Here is a 22,141-nt window from a genome sequence, read left to right as displayed (position 1 = left end):
TAATACAATGCTTCATCAGTCAAAGCCAACTGTTTTGTTTGCATTGAATGATTCCATCTGGCAGGACAGGTGAACTACTGACAGAACCAAGGCAAAGCAAAACAAAGCATAAACGATTCAATAAACGGAATGTGGTGGGTTGGAATCCTATAGGTCTTTTTGCAAGCTCATGGGTAAACACTGAGTATAAATCCAACTCTGTACTATGCATTAACATCTCCCTGACTGAATGAGACAAAGCAGAGACAGTAAATAATATTTATGCAACAAACTGACCCAATTTCTCATGAGGAACCTAAACTCTAAATACCAGTAGCACTGTCTGCCAAGGTTGTCAACTGTGATCTCGGCTGGGGACGGGGGTAACATTTCCATGTACCACGATGGGGTTATGAGGTGGCCCGGAGTCGGAAAGTCCCGGTGATACAAGTTTGGTGCATCGCTGGTTGGGAAGTATCTTGTTACGCTGCATCTTGTACCCCAATGGGGTGATGAGGTAGCACGGAGTCGGGAAGTCCTGGTCATACAAGTTTGGTGCATCACTGGTTGGGAAGTATCTTGTTACGCTGCATCTTCTGTCAACAGCTGTCGTGCAGGAGCTCACCCTCAGCTTATATGTTTGTTGTCTATGGAGAACATCACCCCAGACTCTGCAAACCTGCGGCATGCCTCACGCGCATACTTGACTCTCGCCAAATAGTAGTGCTCATTTATATTCTCCCTTCTCTTGTCATTTCGCTTGGCAGGAATCTTTGCGTCAATGAGCCCTTTGTAGTTCTTGGCAGCACCAGAGTTCATAGACGGAGCCTTCATCCAACGGTGGATCGTGTCAACTCCTGTCATTGGCCAAAGAAATAATTCTTGGTCATATTTGCAAAGGGGATGTAATTCTTTAGTTATTGTTGTCGATCCTTTCCATATTTGATAAATTCAAAGTTAAAATTTCTGAATGAAGTGGTTTCTCCCTGAAAACTATACTATTTTCACCCTTTCTGAGAATGGTACAACCCAAACCAGCAAACATTACCGCTTGTTTTAGAGCAGGTGTTGATAATACATACACATGCATGTACTGTATTTCATAGCAATGCCAAAACAGAGTATCCTAAAAAGAGGAGAATTTCATTAAATGAAAATCTGTCAAGCGCCCCCTCCAAACTATTTCTTTTCAAAAATGGTTCAAAGTTCTTGTTCAGCATGGAGTTCTGATCTCCGCAGCCTGTGCAGATGATGTAAAAACGTTCCGTGGTCCATGGAATTTTGCAAAAACAGCAAATGCAAAACTATAGGATTTTCATTTGCAGTAATTTTTAGAAATTAGCAGATTTTTGTGGTTTTTATTCATTCGTAGTACAAATCCATTGTTTTATTTTGTATTTTGATATCAGTGTCTTGAGAAAAATGTTGATCGTTGTTAAGGTAAAGGAGCAGCTCATGTAAATTTGCCTGCAAAAATCCACGGACCACAGTATGTTTTCACAGCATCTGCACAAGCAGCAAAGATCACGATTTTATGTCAGACAAGAAATTCAAACCCCAATTTTGGTAGTTTGAGGATCAAGCCCCCACAAATCTTCCTTGAAGTTTCATTCTCTTTTGAAAATATGATTTTGTGGCTTGGATTCGAAATACGAACAATGCGTGATCCTGAAGTATAGCAACCGGATCGCGACGCTGAGTGCATGTGTATTACACGCTGAAGTGTACACAAGGTCCACACGCTGTTGCGGGTGCTGTTGCATGCCCCAAACGCCAGTCTAATCAGTATAAAATGTGGTACACACTCATGTATTGTGGGCGTAAAGGTCCTTCGTGTAGGATAAACAGGAGAATAAATGTCTGGAAATTGCACATTTCGTCCCCCAAATCGACCGTCGCAACAACCACAAAAACAAGTGGCCACGTTGGTTGGCTTGGGCCATAACATTATCTCTGAAGGGGTGATCATAAGACAATATACCATTTTGCTAGAGAAGGCACCTTTTCATTGAACAATTATAACTTAAAAACAATCAAAAGTCTCTTTCAGCTGTACAATGTGTTTGAGTTGTACAGGAAGCGTGTTCACAGATGTTTTTAATGTTACCCGCTGATTGTGGTAGACTCTTCCAACAACTGGCCAGCGTACACATTTTTTAAATTGACTGTATGCACTAACGATAACATTAGTGTAGAACTGCTCCTGTAAACGGTTGAGATTTTTTTAAAGTAGTGCCTTTTCCAAAGATCGTCCGGACGAAATTTACCAAATTTTGAAAACAACAGCACTCAGGCGGAGAAATTTTGCAGATCGTTTGTCTCTATAATATACTTGTCTTACATTAGGACATTTCATGGAAATTTGGTAGTCCTGTGTTCCTGTTTACCCCCTTTGCCCACTTTTTGTAATAATATACATGTATTGAGGTATAACATTAATAATTACCCAAATTTGGCCTTAACTTGGCGAGGTCAGGTATCACTTCCATCAGGTGTTTCTTGATGGAATGGCAGGTAGATAGAGTCGCATTTCCCAGTTCCTGTTTCCCGATGCCTGTGCGCTTCAAACCCGTTTTCTTCGATGAACTTCCTTATTGTTTCTATGGCCTCGGGAAACAGCTGGGCAACTGACGGCCTTCCTCTCTTTCTTTAAGCTTCAGTTGATTCCGGACCCGGGTTTTTCCGCTTCTTATGTTGATCTTTCTTGTTTTCTATGGCTGCAAGATAGAAGGGTGCATAACAAACGTTTAAAAATATTGTACATGTACACCAAAACACACTTAAACCAAAACTTTGAAATTGTGACACATTCCAATTTTACATAAAGAAAACCTTTGTTTTTTTTTTCCAGACATGTCTCATAAGGTTGTGAACAGTACGGTTCATCAAGTGTTGTCTATGAATGGAACTTTTTTCAAAGCTTGCACATGTACATCCAAAGGAGTAGGATGAAATTTTAATGTGTACCTCAAGAGGGCTTTTAAGAAGGAGATCATCCCTATGCCATACGCCAGTGTCAGTTTCCCCGACTGTTTTACAGCAAAATGGTATTGTGTCTAAAACGAGGTCATAATTATTAGTCTGGATGTCGAGCTTGTGGCTTAATTGCAGCATAGGAATGATGGTTTTGAATTTTGCGAGCTTGGATTCTCCATCGTGCGCAGCCACCACACCGTAAGAGTTTTACCATGCATTCGTGTGCTTTTACCTTGAAATGGTGCTCGTGTACCGCCTGTGGAGTTTCAGCAAATAGACAAAGCCAGGAAGATGACCGCCAGGATCGTTAGAGGCCATGGTGTATAACAAATGTCAGAAGCATGCAGGACGACAAGTTGACAGCTTGCGTATGATAACAACATGTACAATTACACTGTACACATAATCTGTTCATTGTTGCTTGGGAAGCCAGGCAAAGATTTTCAATGTGTCACACTGCAGAGGTATTTATGCATGCCATGTCACTATGCAAACGGCGTCCAACTATTTATGGATGCATAGGATGCAGTAGTAATGCCAAAGCAAGTTCTGGATCAGCATCCTTTTCACTCTTTTCCTCAAACCCTCGATGACCTCATCGACTGAAACCCCCCGTATACCTCATTGACCTTTTTCAAAAACCCTCCAAAACACCAGCTCTCTAAAACCACTTTTCATTTTCGTAAAAAACCCTCCTATACCTCATTGACAGTTTTCGCTCTTTTTAAAACCAGGTCAAAAAAGCAGAAAGAGGCATCCCAAATCAAAATGGGGACTTTCCCCCTCACCTCCCCAACCCAAACAACCCCGTGACGTTTGACCTCAATGACCTTTGACCCCTCCCAGCAGCCCCCCAAACCAAAAAAGGGACTTCCCCCAGACCTCATTACCCCCAAACCAAAAAGGGAATTCCCGGGACTTCCCCAGTCTCGGTTAAAACTGTGCTCACCCGATGCTTTGAGGGAAAATGAAATAAATTCACTACTGGCTTAAGTAAATAGTATTTTTAAATAGAGATGTCAAACAAAAGAACTGAAGCTCTGAGAAAAACTGAAAAAAAATAAATATTTACCTATATATAGAGACATGAAAACACCACAGAAATCACAACGCCGTCCTTTCTGAATGGACTTTAGACGATTGAAAAAAACATTTTTATCTGACTTTGTCAAACGATACAACATTTCATTATCACCAGCTAAACGCAGAAAACATTCTAAATCTGAACTCATAAAAGGAATTCAAGCGGGCCAACAACAATTTAGAAATCTTACATGCCAATCATACCGTCAGCTCTTACAAATAGCACAAGATAACGACATACCCTCTACGGCCAGGCACAAAAGGCAATGTACTACGAAAAGACATAATCGCCGCAATTAGATCACACATTAAACCAGAAGTGATCGAAGAGGTAAACATCCGAAGAATCCGGCGATTTCAAGGTAACTACAGAAACTGGGAACTAGAGCCTACTTTCTTTGCCGACGACTTGATACCTTTTTTTGACTTTTATAAAAAGTATATCGAAGGCCAAGTGTTGGCAGAGTTTAAAGAGTTAAACTCTTACAAGTTGCAGACAGCAATAAAGGTTAAGTTCAAAATGGAAAAGCCCAGAGTCGAAACAAAATTTGGCGTTTTCACATTTACGAGCAAGAATAACATGGTGATTTCTAAACTGGACATAATGCGTGTTTTGAAGGAACAAATAGCAAAACATCTTGAAGAAGTCGAAGCTCACAAACAGAGAGGCTCAGGCTGGGTTTTTTTACCAAGTCATTGCGTTTTACATCAACGTGGTCGAGTATAAACCTGTGGGAGCGACTTCCATTCCGTTGCCCAAAGAACAGGCACACAAGAAAGCAATCGTTAATGTTCAAAACAAGAATGACTCAGAATGCATTTGCTGGGCGTTGACAGCTGCTTTAACCACTACCTGCCGGGGACTCCGAAATCGGAGCTGTATGGTTTATATGCGTGGCCAGGGTCTCCAAACTCGAACAAAGGAAACAGGGCCCTGTAACAAAAGACCTACTCCGAACAAAAGACCACACTGCTGGGCATTACCGGCATTTTTCACTCTCAAAAGTGGTGATAATCCAGCGTAGTTTTGAAACCGAACACCAGGGTTTGGGGCATTGAGAGCAAGCGGATTACCACCGGGGACAAAAGCACTCCACCACCGCAGCGATGAGCCACACAGCACTGCTGCACGCTAATCTGGCCCCTATTGAAAAGAGGTCAACAGTGCACTGAGCCAGGTTCGTGAACAAAAGACAGTTGTATAACACCGCACAATCTGGGCTCTGTTTACAAGGCTGCAGGCCTGGCTGAAATAGTCGGGCGTCAATGAAGGTCACCTGTCAATTTAGAATAGTGCCTAAAGATTACTTCGTGCGGCTATAAACGACCGTTAAATGGAATGATGAGTTTTTGAAGGATTTTGAAAACGAAAAAAATGATAGTCATGCCGGCCCAGCATCATCGACGTTGAAAAATGCCCCGGCACGAAGTGGTTGAAGTTATATTCAGACGTCAAACAACAGTTAGAAACCAACCCAAATACAAAGTAAACAACGAACGTGCCTCAACTTACACTACAGACGACGGTTTAAACTTCACAAAAGTGGACTTCCCCACTCCCTTGTCGCAGATTCCACACATTGAATCACAGAACAACTTGGCAATCAACGTATTTGGTTACACGAGGAAAGAAGGTGTCTACATACTTTATAAAATTAAACACATACATGTAGGCGATCCAATCAACTTGCTCTACTTTAACCGAGATGAAACAGCTCACTATTGTTGGATCAAGAACTTTTCTCGGTTAATGGGCGACGTCAACAAACACAAGAGCAAATCGTATTGGTGCTTCAATTGCCTATCTCACTTTCAAACAGAAGACAGACTCGGCAGGCACCAAGAAGACTGTCAAGGAAAGCGCCTACCAGAGTACAGTTACCAGTAGCGGGTAAAAACATTCTCAAGTTTGCAAATTACAAGAACACGCATGGCGCCCCATTTGTCATCTACCCAGATTTCGAGTCTGTTTTGGAGTGTCTCCCACCAAAACCATTAAACACGGTCAAGACACAAATTCACAAACTGTGTGGCTATTCTTACGTGGCCGTTAGATGTTAATGTCGACCTATAGAGGTCAAGACGGAGCCACCAATTTTTAGAATCGCTAACTAGAGAAGTTGGCACGATCAATAAAACATTTGCCGACCCAAAGCCCCTTCCCTAGTCACCCAAGCTACAGAAACTCTACGACAAATACAACAGATGCTGGATCTGCGAAAGGCTCATTCGTCCAACTGAAGAATCTCAGTGCCAGTGCCCAATTTCAGACGAACCAAAAACTAAAGGCGAAAAGGCAGCCTTTAGTTCCTTAAATGACAGTGGTTTCAGACAGTACATTTGCATGACTTGCGAGAAACCCATTAACAAGTTTTGAAAAGTCCGAGAACATTGTCACGCAACGGGTAAACATAGAGGTCCTGCACACGCCAACTGCAATCTCAAGTTACAGGTTGTGCCAAATCAAACGCCTATTCTGGTAGTGTTACATACTTTAGAGAAGTACGACGCGCATCTAATCATGCAAGGTGCTCGGGTGTTTGAAGGAATTGAAATAAAAGTCATTGCTAAAAACACCAAAAATTACATTTCGTTTTCCTGTAACCAGCTTAGGTTCCTAGACTCGTTTCATTTCATGGCAGCCTCGCTAGATCGGTTGGTCAAAAATTGTTCCTCGCAAGATTTTAACCTACTTTGCGAAAGGTTTCCAGACAACACAGATTTGCTCTTGGAGAAGGGTGTCTATCCGTATGAATACATCAACTCCTTTGATAGATTTGGAGAAACTGGATTACCTCCAATAGAGGCGTTTTACAGCTCGTTGTAACAGCAGTCTGTTACAGAAGACGAGTACGTAAGAGCTCAAAATGTGCGGAAAACGTTTACATGTAAAAATCTCAGAGACTACCACGATTTGAGAAACAGACGTATTGTTACTAGCAAGCATGTTTGAAAACTTTCTTTAAGTGTGTAAGATGCACTATGGTTTAGACCCAGCCAACTATTACACATCACCGGGGCTATTGTGGGACATGCTATTAAAGATTTTAAAGCCAACTATTACACATCACCGGGGCTATTGTGGGACACGCTATTAAAACACTCTGGTATCGAACTTAAACTTTTGATGGGCATAGACAAGCAAGGGCTAAAGGAGGTGGCATCTTGAGCGTCGGTGCAAAACGTTATGCAAAAGCAAACAATCCAGATTTAAAACACTACGATCCCAACATTCCGATGTCACATATCATGTATCTAGATGAAAACAATTTGTATGGCGGGGCCATGAATCAACCTTTACTGATGGGGAAATTCCAATGGGTCAAAGACATAACCAAGTTTACTCCCAAGTTTATTTTGGGGCTTTCTTCCGAGCTTTAAAGGCTACACGCTCGAAGTCATTTTAGACTACCCGAAACACTTGCACGACACAACGACTTCCCACTAGTGCCCGAGAATTTAGTGGTGCCAAACGAATGGTTGTCGGACTATCAACAAGACTTGGTGGAAAAAAGAGAAAGGGTTACTTCAATAGACAAGCTTGTGGCGACTTTGGGTCCAAACATAAATACGTTGTACACTATCGCACGTTGCAAAAGTACCAAGAGTTAGGTTTACAGATAGAAGAGGTTCACACTGTAATGTCCTTCGATCATTAACCTTGGATGAAAAGTTACGTTGACAAAAATACCGAGCTACGCAAAAGAGCAAAGTCTGACTTTGAGAAAGACTTCTTCAAGTTAATGAATAACTCGGTATTCGGCAAGATGATGGAAAACGTGAGGCTCCACATCAACGACACCTGCTGAGAGATTTACAAGACGCCGATTGGTACAAGTGTTGAACTTCTAAACCACACTGTAAAATGACTACCCCGTTCAAAGAGTGCAATCTCGCATTTGTCGAAATGTACCGTATTAAAACACAGCTGAATAAGCCCATTTTACTGTGGCGTGAGCGTGCTCAACCTGTCTAAACCGTTAATGTACGACTTTTACTACAATGAGTTGAAAGCGGACTTTGGCTCAAACATCTGTCTTTTGTACACTGACACAGACAACCTATTAGCCAAGATTCAAACTGACGATTTAACCGGTTACCTATGTAAAAAGCATGACCTATTCGATTTGAGCAACTACCTGCCCGGTCATATACTTTACGATCAGAAAATTAAAAAAGTTTTTGGCAAAATGAAAGACGAATTTGGCGGTCAAGTGATATCGGAAGCAGTCACTATTTGGCCAAAAATGTACTCCATTTTAACAGACAAACAGAATTTGAAGGAGAGAAAGGAGTTACTAAAGTAGTAACCCCAAAACAGTTGTCGCACAAGGCTTATAAAAGGTGCATACATGTATTTGAACGGTTACAACACTTTTTTAAGCTGGAACTCTTCAGATCAGACAAACATCTGTTGTACACAGTCATGCAAAATAAACTATGTCCGTCACCCTTGGAAACAAAACGTCACCTGTTACAAAACGGAGTAGACACTTTAGCTTACGGGCATTATCAAACTATTCGAGAAGGTGGCAACTCAGTGTTTTTGGGTATCACTTGAAGTTCTTCTTTAACGAAACTTCTCTTGGGCCCCTCTAACAAATAATACAAAGTGGGCCCCATTTCACCCCCTTACCCCAGACCCGTTTAAACTGGCTTGTACGGTTCTCAATTTGGTAAACGTCCATGGACCAGACCGGATCTGTCACCCTTTTGACAGTGACAGCTTCTTGTTCCCCTGGGTAATATAGATACCTAACTAACGGTTGGGAGAAGTTCTTTGTGTTGTTTATCACTAGCCCTTTCAGGTGCACTTGGTGCTTGTTTCATGCGGTCTAAATTGACTGCTTCCTCAGGTTCTTTCCCAATCAACCTAGTCTTTGCTTCTTTGAGCGATTTTATTACTTGGGGCAGATGTTTTACCCATTCTACGTTACATTCGACTACGTTTAACATTTCTTGCGCGTATTGATGACCAAACAGCCTTTCAGTTGACGTCTTATTGAACTAATCGACGATCCCCTGCGACCTATGAACACCGGGTTCGCCCACTTGAATCTCGACCTTGTGTTTGTTAAACAACTTTTTAAATTTGCCTTTAAATTCTGATCCCGAGTCCACCTCGATTAACCGGGACCAAGTCAAAGGCAACCTTTTGTAAATCTGTTTAATTGCTTCTGATGCTTGTTCGGCTGTTTTACTTGTCAATGGTTCGGCCTCTTTGTACCTGGAACCCACATCGATGACAGTCAAAGCGTATTTAAAAGTTTGGGGGTTTACTCGATCCCAAGGCAAGTATAAAAAGTCCAATTGGTGCGCCTCATTTGGTTTTACAAACTCCGATTGCAGCATCATCAGCCAAAAAACAACCAAAGCAGTTCCTCTCAGGATCCAAACCAAATTCTAACTTTCTGATCTTCCGAAGGCACGCAGAAATCAGACAACTTGGGCTCTGGAGGCATGTACATGAATTTGAGTCGGAATCTCTGCCCCCATGGACAAAATCCTATCCTGGGCTAGATTCAGAGACAACATTCTCATTGTCTAAAATGGCCAACTCGATTCTTTCACCCAATTCGTTCATCACATGAATCAACTGCACCCTACCCTCAAATTCACTTTTGAGGCATCCGAAACTTCCATTACCTACATGTATCTGGACCTTACAATTTCTAAAGGTCCGCATTTCCTCTCAAACGGTACCCTGGATACAAAAGTATTCACGAAACCAATGGAAACGTTCCAATACCTGGAAAGAACTTCATCCCATCCACAGCACATATTCCACGGCTTTATCAAAAGAGAAATCCTGAGATATGCCAGAAATACAAATAATGGGAATGATTTTCTACAAAAAAAAACAAAGTTTCACAGAAAAATGTTTGAAACAAGGCTATAATCAAGCCGAGATTCAAAGATCGATGCAGTCCACTGATTTCCGGCAACAGGAATCTATGATTCACAATGAGTGAAAAGTGAAAAACAATAAAGAACTCCCACTCGTCTTCACCACTATGCACACTCCTCATGAGAAACACAAAGACATCAAACGAGCTCTTCTTAAACACTGGCACCTCATCTCTGGCAACCCAACATTAAAGGAAGTTTTCCCCAAACCTCCTTTAGTTGCCTACAAGGTAGCCAAAACTACCAAGAAAAACATTGTCAGATCCAAACTCAGCCACACGGAGGACGATCAGTCCGCCACACCTGAGAAATCTGATTACGCTCTAGATATTGTTATTTCACTTTTGAATGAACAAACCCATTCAAACTAATTGTGCACAAATATCATGATCAGAGGAACGGTAATCACTTTCCCCACCTAGTGAGTGTCATTCCACTCACAAACCATACCTGTACACCCCGATTCATATTTGAATCAAGCGGCTGATGAGTCCCTGAAGGGACGAAAATGCATTCCCACTGCTTTCTCAGGTACAACCCAACCCACAGCTTGGGTAAACATGGTTTTGGTCTACACAAGTTTAATTCTTATTATTTCTACCCACCGAGGCTCCATTTTAGTCTCCACGAAGAAAATAAATCACACAGTGATACACCCTCGAATACATGTTTTTTCGAAAGCACCCAAAGTTTATTTGTTTGGATTCAATCTATAAGAGCGAGCATCTCTGAATGAGATAGAGCCATCATTTCTTATCCAGGTAAGCCGAATCAACTGTATTCACAGGGATTATACGAATATCAACATTGGAACGAAATTACCAAGTTTGTCGGAGATTCGGATGCAGATTCGGGTAGAGATGTTGTGAAAGATCTAAATCTAGCAGGCGTTGACATGGCCAGTTACCTGAAGGATAAATACGGCCTCTGGTTCGACTTTAGAAGTTCGGACGATAACGCGGCACACGGGTCGGGTAGGCCATCGGGTGGGGGTGGTGACATAATGAAAAGAAAGGTGGAAACTGCGGGCCCGTTGACAATGTACGTGTTTTTGGTAATGGATGCGCAGTGGACCGTAGAAGATGGGAATTTTAAAAGTTTGGTTTAGTAAATCGGCTTTAAAATAAATGACTGGTAACGTGTATAAATTACCTCACTGCGCCTTAATAGTGGGCAAGACGGGATCGGGTAAAACCCAGTGGATCTTGAATCTATTAGAATGTGAATACCGATTTACGTACGAAGCTATAGTAATCATCTGTCAAACCCTATTTAAAAACAAGACTATTTGGATCGGCTGTTGATATATACAAACGAAAATGTGTATGTACATGTATGTGATTTACATAGATCGAGAGAAGTTAGACTTGAATGAAGCGATTGTCCTGTATCAGAAAGCTTGACGGGGTACATACGCTGTTCATCATAAACGATTGTGCCTTGGATCAGTTTATCAAAAATCGTAAAAAGTTAAAATGAAGCAACACTTGCACGATAAAAATGGCCTTCAGCGGCAGACATTACTTGCATTCATGTTGGCTGTTGAGTCAAAAGTAAAATTCGGTGCAAAAAGACTTCAGAGAAAACACAGCTTGTGTAGCTTTGTTTCAATGCAAGGACTGAAATTCGTTTGACCAGTGCTTGGATGAGAACGACGTTGTGCCTGACGGTGAAAGAGAATTAATTAAACAGCATTTATGCGGCATCAAATTCAGTAAGCTGGTGTTGTTGACGGAGCCGCCTGTGTCTTACTCGCTTTAATTAAAATGAAATAAATTTTATTGACGTATAAAATAAATAAAGATGCAAAATAAAATCTGCAAAATCTGTAAAAAGCAGAAAGATCTTTCCGGTTTTAGAGTTAGATCAAGTGGTGGCGTTAACATCTGTTGTAAACAGTGTAGCGATATGAAGACAGAGTACTTAAATAAGAATAAGTTTCCCCATGGTCAGCAGAAGCATCTATGCAGAGAGTGTGGTAGCTCTTCAGTTTGTAAACATGGCAAACAAAGACATGGCTGCAAATTGTGCAACGATCCTATAGAGGTAACAATTCGCGACTGGGTTAAGAATTGCAGTCAAAACGACAAGAGTATAACAGATTCGATCCTTACCATTTCATAGACACAGACTTTTGCCACGGGTTAATAGAAGATTACGAATTCTGCTTCTACAAAGATTGTAAAGTCAAAATGCAGCTTTTGGAGAGAAAATCTGATTTGTGTACCATCGAACGGTTAGACAATTCTTTAGGCCATATTAAATCAAATTGATGCTTTAGTTGTAATAAGAACAGGAAGTCTGATAAGCTTACTTGAAAACAAACCTAAACCAACTGATGACCTAGAACAAATTACTTATCGTTTGCTAAAGATTTGTTTAAATTTGGTGTAACTGGGCTGTTATAGTCTGGTTGCACCAATTTTTATATTTTGTTTTAGGCAATTTAAAGAGATACTGCAATTAATTCAAGTAGTTATTGAGCTAGTTATCACAGTTAACTTAACCTATTACACCTACGAGTACCTACGTGTCAAGCAAATGTACATATATATATTAAAATGGGTGACATCAAAAGTATACTCGCCGATTCAAAAGTTAAAACAGAATCCGCACAAACCACAGAATCTAAACCAAACGTCAAAGACAGACTCTGTTCAGTAGTAGCATCGGGCGAGTCCAAAAAATATTTCGGCAAAGGGTACTCTGTAAAAGAGATGGAGTCATTTACCCCGGCAGAACAGGAAAACCTCTTTAACTTGTACGAAGTTAGATTCGGCAAAGAAATCATTAAAACTCTGGGCAACTCAATTCTTAGCCTATACACGAGACTTTTAGGCATTGCTACACAGATAGAATTCCTGGGCTTCAAAGTACCTTTGAAGTCTGAAGAAGATCTAACGAAAGATTTAAATAACAACCCCATCATTAGTCAAACAATGGGCCATTTTTTAAGCGAACTTTGTTACAAGTACGAGGTGTACCTATCACCTATGGTGGCAACCTTAATTACAATTAAACATCTGGCTATCAACAAAAATCCCTCTATTATAAAAGAAAATGTCAACAGAAGAGCAAGCAACACCACCGACACCAGCACCGAGTCAGGTAAAAAGCCAAGTACAGACGGTCACTAAGAGTAAAAATCCCAAGCGAATACAACAAGGTAAAAAGCTGGCAGAACATAACAAAATGATAAAATTACAGCTCGCCAAAATGAAAATCGCAGAGTCAGAACATGGGGTAAAGTCGGAAAGTAAGTTCAACTTGGAGAACCTTTACACAGCAAATAGAAACATGATTTTGGGTGTATTATTGATAGGGGGAATCGCCTTATTTATATTTTTGAAAAAGAAGCCTGCTGCTCAAGCGACTTCCCAAGCACCTTCACAACTGGCTCAAGCAACGTCTCAAGCAACCACAGACCCAGAAGTCCTAGACATGGAGTACATGTAGTTTAAAAAGGTACAGGCAACTTAAAAACGGTATGTAATAAGAATGAGTAACGCAAACATCAACATAAACGGAATCGCCAACACGGTCTATCACGGCGCAGTAGTTTCAGCAATTTCCATGGGATACGCCATGCTTAGTAATTGACTGCTAAAATTTAAACCGCCTGATCTAAATAGACTATCGGTAGAAGACTTGGTCAAATTGGCCACGCTGTCCTCAGGTGCATTGACTACCCAGGGTTGGCTAGTGGCGCAAGGTGTCCTACCCGCAAGCTTACCAACCGGTTAAAACCAGTTTATTCTAAAGTAAAAGATGGCAGAAGGAGGATTTGGTGACATTGGGATGGGCGACTTAGAAATAGAGCCGGAAGAAGCCAATCAAGAAGACCTAGATTGGGATAATACCTTATCAAGATGATACATTAGACACGACTCAACAAGAAACGTCATTTGTAGAAGGCCAAGGACTAGGCACGTCAGAGTTGTGGATGGCATTAATCCAAGACAAAATGGATGATTTTTACGACGCGATTCAAGAAGCAACCGGGTATGAACCAATAGTTAGGGACCCAAACATCTTTAATCTCGATAGTAAAGATAGCTTTAAGTCAAGTTTGAAGGTAAAAAGTTTTTCTTACATATGAAAATAACAATAATCAATTTCTTAGTCTATGCAGAATTAGGCAAGAAACAAACGTAGATTTCATAAGACATGCTTTAAGTTTCCGTGACTAAGTTAGCGGTAAAACGAAACAAGTCCAAGAAATAGCTAGTCAACTTTCGCAAATTCCCCCCAAAACTACTGAGACACAAGGACTCCCTCAAGAAGCCGATCGAGTCAGTGAAATCATAGAAGTCGTCACTCGAGGTACAGGTGTACAAACCGAAGAACCCTCGATAGAAGGGCTAGACTACAGAGAACTTTGCGGTTTAAACGAAGCTTTACAGAGCTGACTTTAAACCTGGGTAATTTGGACAAGTTGGAAGCAAAGATTCAAGAGGTTAAGAACAAGTTAGAAGTGGCTTTGGAAGGAGAACATGTAGAACTTCAAAAGCAGTTGAGCGATTTAGAAGTCGACAGGCAAGGCAGGTTAGAAGTAATCGACAGAAACACAGTTCAGCTTTGGAGCCAAATCAATCGCATCAAAGAAACCGTTTCAGCTGTAATGCACCGCGATTTAACTTTACGCGAATGAATTCTGGTGTTGTTTAGAGAACAAGGCGTCACAATTGTATTTTATCGGCGGTAGGTTTAGCCATTAGTACCTTAGTCAGTTCTATCGTAGCTAGCGTTAGAGCTGTTGGAACTCCAAGTCCCGGGCCTGGGCATAAACCACCCGAACCAAAACCTCAATCCAAAGGGGAGTTACAGATTGGGTTAAAAGGCAATTGCAAAATTTGGCAAACGTGTTGAAGAAACTGGGTTTGTCTGCTTTTGGTGCTTTACCCGGTATTATCGGAAGCGTGTTGAGTTGGCTGTTCAACGCAGCGAGTAAAGCGGTCGGTTGGATCGCTAGTAATGTTTGGACGTTGTTTGTGGGCGTGGGTGTTTTAATTTTGACTTACGTGCAGAAGAAGTAGGTCGGTTCAGAGGATGTAATAGATTAATTTTAGGTAAAAAATTTAAACCCTCTTCAAATTTGAGGAGGGGTTTTTCCATGCCTTTTACTTTTTGGTTAAGTCAAAGTTAGTTTCAAGTTAAGACTTTGTACAGCATAAAACCAAGTCCACCAACGATAATGGCTCCTACGACTAACGACAGTTTTTCTTCGTTGTGAATGTCTAGCGGTTTCTTTTCTTGTGGCTGGGGCTTTGGTAAGGGTAAAGGAGGTGTGGGCTCTGGTTCTATTGACTCTGGTATGTCTTCATCAAAATTTGATGTCTTGGGCTCTGGAGGCACTGCACTCAAATTTAAACTTGGAATGTAGCCCGTCCGCATTCTGGCTGTTGCAATTTGCAAATTATTGTTTTATCCATCAAACGTTCAGATTCTCAGGTCCATGTCCAATGGCACCAAATACAAACTGGGTGTGACTACAAAGTTTAAAGGCATTTTTGCGTACTGTAAAGAATCTTGCCATAGGTTTATACATTCTTCGTCTTTATTGACTACAATTGCTAATTGATTTAAGTTGGCTCCCATTTTATTTTATAAGGATTTTAAAAAGGAGGTGCGGTGGGTTCTACTTCTTTCATGATATTTTGATAAGTGGGTGGCTGATCTTCCAAAAACCCGACAGACCTAGACAAAGTTACTCGCCAAGTTTTTTTCATAAAGTCTTCTTTAAAAACTGCCGCCCTTTCGTTTGCGAGGGTCTCAGCTTTGGCTTGCACTTGGCGGTCAAATTCAGCTTTGTCAATCTTGGATTCTTGGACAAGCTTGGTCGTCGTGTCAGACCGGATCTTTTTTTCATTTTGTAGTGACCGGTACTTTGTAGTTCTAATTTATCGCATGGAAAACTATTTATCTAATTAATTATGCAGCGCAAAAACCACTCTACACTTTCCATGACATAAGCCTGAACATCCACCATAACAAACAGTCCTTTTGGAATCACGATTTATGTCCCAATTAAGGTTATACCCCTTAATTGACATTCAATTATAAATTAACTAATTGTAAACATTGTTTTGCTAGTGTTCCATGGGAAGTTCCAATGCGTTACCTTAGTTTGGGTTTGGAATGATCCGCATTTACACTTTTTATGAATGGCGGAGCAATATGTCCGGGATCCTTGCTATGAACAGTGCCTTATGGCTGTGGGCGTTGGTCGTTCGAGAACTTTCTCGGGTGCGGCCATTTCGCTGCTGATCGAGCAACGCCCAGGTAAGAAAGTTTTGCTCCAAAATTCTTCACTTTCTGTACTTTTTGTGGTTAAGTACCCTCACAGGGCTTATCATCATCATAACCGCTGATAATTATAGAGCATGTCAGTTGATCTTATACATAAGGATAGTGGGATTTTGATTCACTTTTTGAGTGGTTTTATGATCATATTGTTGGGGATTCTTCTGCGATAGATTGCTGTGTGGCATACGTTATACACATGTATATGTATACACACAAAGCATGTTACGTTACATTTACGTTGGACGTGGTGTGCGCTGTAGGCCTCGTGTGTGCAACACCGCGCTGTGTATGGAGCTTGGGGCTGTGTACGACTCGCATCGGTGGGTCGCGCGGCCATTGCTTTTCATAGTGTGCTTACTTACAAGATGGGGTACGCTGTCTATATTTTATGCGGTGTGCATTCTATACAAGTATTCATACAGCGGTTCTATAATCCCTGTAGTTAAGAATATTATTTATCATGCCACTTTTGTGAATTATGTTTGCATTAGCTCAATCTTTTGGGGAACTTGCCTGCCACAGGGTTCCTGCACCACTTTAGGCTACATCACTGCTAAGCCACCACACCAGGGTAATTATTTACCACAAAGTGTTGATACAATGTTTCAACTTGACATTTTTACAACATTGTGTACACTAGACGTATTAGTGTATTAAATGTGTTGTATTTTGTATACAATAAATATCTTTGGTTGTAACCACTTATGCAACAATTTGCATACAGGGAAATGTTTACCGAAAGAAGCTGATGAGATGAAAGCCACAAATAATAATTAAATCAATCAATCAATTAAATCAACATCCGGTTTCCGACTGAATTCTTTGGGGGAATCAGTCAAGGGAGAGTGCCTCATCTTCTATCACTGGAGGATGGACCTACCACCCCACTACCAGGGGCGGCCTAGAATCCCACGTCCGGTCACAATTTCGTTAAACTTTTTCAGTTTAGACAAAATTAAGACAAATCTTCTTGAGACACATCGGCATCTCGGATCACATGTAAGACGGTATTCCTCAATGGTGTTTAACTTGGCCTCTGCAAGAATTCTGATTTGATCATGTTTCTTTGTTTTATGGGTCAACCTGTGGGAGGCCTACTTTAGCATCACGAAGGCACCAAATGCGCCAATGGCAATACCCTCCATCACTAGTCCTATGGGTACTGACACGCTACCCAAAAGAGCAGGGATTCCGATGGTGAATTGGCACCTAATGCTTCGACACTGTATTCCACATAATTAAGCACAGTTAATACCATTTGATCTTTTTGTAAGATGTCTCACGTGCGTCGCGTTCTCGTAAGATTTGACCGCGGATGTCTTCAATTTTTTTGAAGGCGGTAAATTTTTGTCGTGTTTGTTTCGGTTTGACACCCAGTCAAATCTGGATACATAATCAACTGATTGTTTGTCGTCATCTTTTAAAATATACGGTTTTAAAAGTCTAGCTCGAGTGAAATTGTGCCGTCTTTATTGTTGATGATTTCGTCTCACTCATTTCTCAACGAAAAATGTAAGCTCATTATCTGATCGTTTACAAGTGACTTAGCACTTTCGCTCGGGCCTGACGTGGTACACAATACGTACGAAGGTCGCCCGTTGAAGTAATTAAAGTGATTGTTTATTTCTCGGCAGTGTATCCAAAGTTCGTCAAAGGGGTCTATATTTGCCTTCCCCTTGTAAATAACGTTTGGGACGAGTCTACCTCTCGGCAAATTCAAAAGTTTGCTGACTTGTTTACCTAATCGTAATTTGAGATTTAAATCTGTTATCATAATTGTCACCAAATTTGAGTCATGGTGTACTTTAAAACTCACACCCGGAATGGCGTTTATAATAAAATCAAGCCAATCCACATTGTAAACCCCGGTGGAATGACTACACTTCCACATTCTCCACCTTGTAAAAAATCACCGGGAGCTTCTCTCTTGAGAAATGCATCACCAGGGCATTAGAATCAGAAGACATAACAAAAAGAGCATCTCTATCGCTGAACAGAGCGGCTCTAATGGTTCTCGCTCTTTCTTCAATGTTTGTGCCTAAAAACTCTTCGCTGATAAATCCAAAGCGAGATGGCAAGCTTCTGAAATGATGTCTATTTTCTCGCATAAATTATCACATCATCTTTCTCTTTATCTGATGCTTTGACTGGTATTGTTCCTAAACTTAAACGTTGATCTGTTAACGTTTTTTATTTGATCGGTTAGGGCAGTTACTTGTTGGTCAACTGAGGTGCTGAATTCTGCTAGATTCCCTGCGTCGGGAATCTAGCATCTGGAAGGAAATCTTTTATAAAGTCATAAAAGACAACTAAATTGTCTGCCTCTAATTCTGAGAATGGTATTACGGGTTTCAGTGCTTCTGTAACATCTATGTTGATAGATGATACCTCAAGTGCGGCAGGTCGTCCCCGCGCTGCTCTAACTCCTTCGGGTCCCCTTGATGCAGGACGCCCTGCTCCTTGAGTCTCCCATTCAATTTCGGTAGATTTTGTAATGTTGAATTATCCGGGGCAAAAGTTTACTTTTCTAACTTAAATTTTTTTATCGCCTTTTAAATTATTGATTTTCTAATTTAAACATCTGCTCGGTTTCGGTCAAATAAAAAGAATGCGTCTCCATTTTACTATAAACGGTTTTTAAAAAAGAGCAAACTTCTTCTGCGGTTTGTTTAACTAAGTAGGTTTAAACTTTTTGATGGCACAGGTAAAGTATTTCTCCAAGACTTAAAACAGATCTTTTAAGGTTTCTGCAGTTGCCCCGGTTAATTCTGGATAACACACCGCTTCCAAAGCCTTGAGTGGTTTGCCTCTAGAGATCTTACCCACTAATATTTGGTTTAATTTATGTTCGACGAAGCCAGCTTGTTTGGTGTCCAATTGGACATTTAGTTGTTTTAAAACGTCCCCTAACTTTCATTTCAGCTTTTTGTAAACAAAACAATTGAATTTGATTGGATTGATTGTATTTGCTGCCTATGTTTTCTACTTCGTCTGAATAAATGCGAGTCGATACCAGCCCACAATTGTGGCAGATTCTTCTACTACCGTTCTATTGGTGTGTGGGCACGTGTCTTCTTGGCGGAGGAGGTTTTTCCACCAATTAATTTGTAAAGCTGGTTAAGATATGGTGATAGACTCATGTTTTGTTTTTAATAAATATTATATATAACGGGTTTGCCCTTACCCAACGTATATTAATAAACACTGTATGCTCAGTGCTTGTCCGAGAGCTTGCGAAAAAAAACCTCACAAGCTTACTCGGGTGGGACTCGAACCCACGACCTCCTGCTTACTAGTGCAGACGTCTTAACCACTCGACCACCGAGCTTGCCGGGGTCGGCTGGCCGGTCCGAGTCAAATGAAGCAGCGGGTACCGCGAACTATTTTCAAGATGTATTTTTGCGTTGGGGAGATGTTAATTATATATAACGGGTTTGCCCTTACCCAACTACGTTGGGTAAGGGCAAATAAGGGTAATAGTTATTTAAGGAGTGTAAAAAAACCCTAGTTATTCCGGGGAATAACCGAGGCTTCAAATAGTTTTAAAGTTAGTTTAATCTACCTTTAATTCACGGGTCTTTCAAGCTCAATGTACTCGCACACCGCTAAATTTATATCGTCGAGAATATGCATCATTTGTTTCGGTAGTTGATAACAGATTTGGCGGTCTACAATATTATCATTAGTTTTGTCTTGTGTACCATATTTATAAATGTGATTATGCCTTAACAAGTTGTGTCTGTCATCATAATTAGCAGGCGTTTTTCTTGGCTGTCGTGAGTGTAATAAATGGGAGTACAACATTAGGTTGCGTAACTACCTTCTTTAATCAGGGGATTTGAAATGGATAATTTATTTTATCGCTATGGGATAAAATGCATTATTCACCACAACGCACGTCGTTTAGTCATTGAAACAGTCCTGGTCATCTGGCTTATACCATGGTGAACAAGGCACTACTGTCTCACCCATCACTGTCTTGCACTAGCTGGCTTAATGGGATCAGCAAAGTGGCTGCATGGCCTTACATCAATCAACAGAGGCCTCAGAGGGTTCAGAGAATGTGGTACTTCTTCCGGGCTCAGACACCTAAACTGTCTCGAGGGGAATAATTGGTGAAGCCAGAAGGCCACAAGGAAATAACGGTTGAACCACAGCAAGTTTGGCACTAAAAATGGGCCACTTCGGCTTAGATTTTCAAGGCGGCAACACACAAATTAAACCCACCACCTCCCCATCTCCACCATAATTTTGGACTATGAATTTAGCTTTTACTGGTTTAATGGCGGGAACTACCTGGGAGCGACACGCAGTTTCCGAAGTAAACAAATAAACAATTTAGGCGAATTATCTCGCAGTGATTATAACGTAAAGTTAGTTGTTAGTAATGTTTCATTTCGTTTTGCTTAAACACTACGCCAAGCATCCTCTTGTTCTGGTGGGGCTTATTCTAACCGCCTGTTCAAGCGGTGGAAAAAACGGCGTGCCTTATGTAAGTTTTTCTTAAGTTGTAAAGGATAAATAGAATCACATGACTATTCATTATAGGACAAGCACCTACTTGTTCCGGTGGGGTTTGTCTGCATGGCAAGTGTGCCAAGGAATTCCAACCTGTTATGCCAAGTGTGGCAAGTCTTTCTGCTAACAACCTTGCCTTTTTCTGCCAAGTGTGGCAAGCCTTTGGCGAGTTTGTTCCTGTTTTTCTGCCAAGTGTGGCAAGTATCTCTTTGGCAAGTGTGCCTGAGTTTCGGCCAAGTGTGGCAAGTATGGCAAGTGTGCCAAGAAATCTTACAGAATTTCTGCCAAGTGTGGCAATAGAAAGTGGTGTTGAAATCAGCAAAAACAAATAAACTTGCCGCTCGAAATCTTTGCCAAAAACCAAAACGTGGTGTCAATGTGTGGTTTGTGCACATAGAGTTGGAGAATAATTTACTTGCATCCAAAGGACCGTATACAACATTGGGATCGCTGTTGTTGGCATTGAGACGCTTGTGGTCGTCTGAAACTATGTAAATTTGGGTTGACATGTTCTAGTTTTATAATATGGTTACAATAATTTCTCATTTTTTCTCGAGTGAATCTGCCAAGTTATTAATCAAACGCATGTGATCTTCGCCAAAGGTAACATGGCCGACGCCTTCACGGGGGGCGAGTGTGTTGGGTCACGCTATTAGTGATCGCGACTTTAGCGAATGGAAGTAATGGACTAGGAAATAATGCATACATGTATGCATTGGTAATCTGTGTAGGTTGCAGGAAGTAGACTTTGCAAAATCACAAAGCAAATACTCCGAATGTCAGGAAACTAGAAATGCTGAAAATTTGGCGATAAGATTAGATCAACAGTAAGTATCCAAAAATCAAGAATCAGAAAAGCCAAAATACCCAGCAATATGAAAAATCAACAAGCAAAATATCAGAGAATAACGAGACAACTGCTCTTGAAATAATTAAGAATTATAAAAAAAAATGCTACAATTAGGACGAATCAGAGAGTACATGTATACAAGAAAACAGAACAAGTGAACACACATACATGTACTCAGTGTATTCTAACACAAAAAATATATTTATAGGATGCAATAGCGCCACCTGGGCAAACTCTGAAATAGGTCAATACAAGGTCAGCCTGCCACCTGTGAAAGACTGAAAAGGGAACGGTAAAATATCAAGAAACAGAATGAAAGAGGGACAATAAACAAGAATCAGAACGAATAAACAAGCACAGTGATCGAGGAATAATAACGAAACAGGCGTTATCGTAGGAAAAGTGGGTGGGGGCGCACTATTAGTGATCGAGACTTTAGCGATGGGAAGTAATGGACTAAGAAATAATGTGTATGTATTGGTAATCTGCGTAGGTTGCAGGCAGCAGACTTTACAATTTCAA

The 22,141-nt window shown here is 40.9% G+C and overlaps 1 protein-coding gene and 1 pseudogene across 10 annotated transcripts in view; both read right to left on the bottom strand.

Moving 5' to 3' along the window:
* Positions 1 to 22,141, bottom strand: part of LOC110985313 (zinc finger ZZ-type and EF-hand domain-containing protein 1-like) — a 57,020-nt gene that overhangs the window by 26,600 nt on the left and 8,279 nt on the right. The window lies entirely within an intron of this gene.
* Positions 335 to 22,140, bottom strand: LOC147798034 (uncharacterized; annotated as a pseudogene). Its single transcript, XR_015426335.1, has 2 exons — positions 2,426 to 22,140; positions 335 to 836 (listed from the first exon to the last, which is right to left on the bottom strand). The product of XR_015426335.1 is annotated as an uncharacterized LOC147798034 (transcript).

The sequence above is a fragment of the Acanthaster planci genome, linkage group LG09 (genome assembly GCF_054643075.1).
Source record: "Acanthaster planci isolate LZ-2023a linkage group LG09, COTS_SCS, whole genome shotgun sequence".
Lineage (NCBI taxonomy): Eukaryota > Metazoa > Echinodermata > Asteroidea > Valvatida > Acanthasteridae > Acanthaster > Acanthaster planci.
The sequence above is the reverse complement of the archived record's forward strand: the minus strand, read 5'-3'. Positions and strand labels throughout refer to the sequence as shown.